The sequence below is a fragment of the Trachymyrmex septentrionalis genome, unplaced genomic scaffold (genome assembly GCF_001594115.1).
Source record: "Trachymyrmex septentrionalis isolate Tsep2-gDNA-1 unplaced genomic scaffold, Tsep1.0 scaffold35, whole genome shotgun sequence".
Classification (NCBI taxonomy): Eukaryota; Metazoa; Arthropoda; class Insecta; order Hymenoptera; family Formicidae; genus Trachymyrmex; species Trachymyrmex septentrionalis.
In genome coordinates this window covers 417,083-418,150 of record NW_017305514.1, presented here as the reverse complement: position 1 = coordinate 418,150, position 1,068 = coordinate 417,083, and positions in this window count along the sequence as shown.

Below are 1,068 nucleotides of genomic sequence, written 5' to 3'. Positions count from 1 at the left end.
AAAAAAAACAGACAAAATAATCTTTCTTAATGTGCTACAAATGAGAACCCTAAACTAGGTCTCTTTCGGCTGTTTTTCTTTATGAACTTACAATGTCTTACACTGCTATTATCGTCTCAAATAGTGCATTTAGAGGGATAAAAATTCATTCACATGAAAACGAGAACAGCTGGTGAAATCGTGCCTTAAGAAACATCCGCGAAGTATATAATCTGTTGACAGACATTAACGAGCGTATATATCATGAGTCTTAAATATTTTACTAGGCGTAATAACGCTCGTTACTTTGATTATCCGTTATTTTTTCACGAATTAGTGATTCGCTATAATGTATGGATTTATTACGCAAATTATTATGTAATCATGGATATTCGAGAGATTATGATACAATAAACGGTGAGCAAATGATTGATATTCTTCTATCTACGATCCCAAAGAAAATTCTTTTTCGCAGTCAGGCGAGACAAACGTGATCGAGATGATCCTCGTTGTTCTGTGCATCCTCGTACTTTCACTCAGCAATGACATAACTGCGTCATTTCGTGTCGACGACGTTCTCATAAGATTCATTGTCAACGCGACGCCCGCTCTGTTCCCACCTTCGAGAGTATTTCTACAACTGTGCACTAGCCATGGCAAGATTTTCATATTCATGATTTCTATGTTGATTGTGCATCAGGGAAAAGGGAGCGCTTAAAATTTATAGTAGCTGTATCTATATAACTGTATAAAAAATACGCTAATAAAGAAAATGAAAAAATGCTCTTTTCTATACACGATAAACAGAGTAAAATTCGTGAATCAAAATATCACAGCAAAACAGTTCTTGGAAATAATAAGTTAAAAAAGTATTTGCCATTTTTTTGTTCCGAGTAATTTCTTTTAAATATAAAAATTTAAAGCTGGCCAATTATGGATTATAATTAAAAGTCTTACCTACATTTAACTGTGCCTCGAAATGAGTTTGAAATATTGACATGTAGACTTTAAAAAGGTATTATCAATTTATTTCACTATTTTTAGACTATTCTTGTTAAACAAATTCTACAATCAATATATATATATATA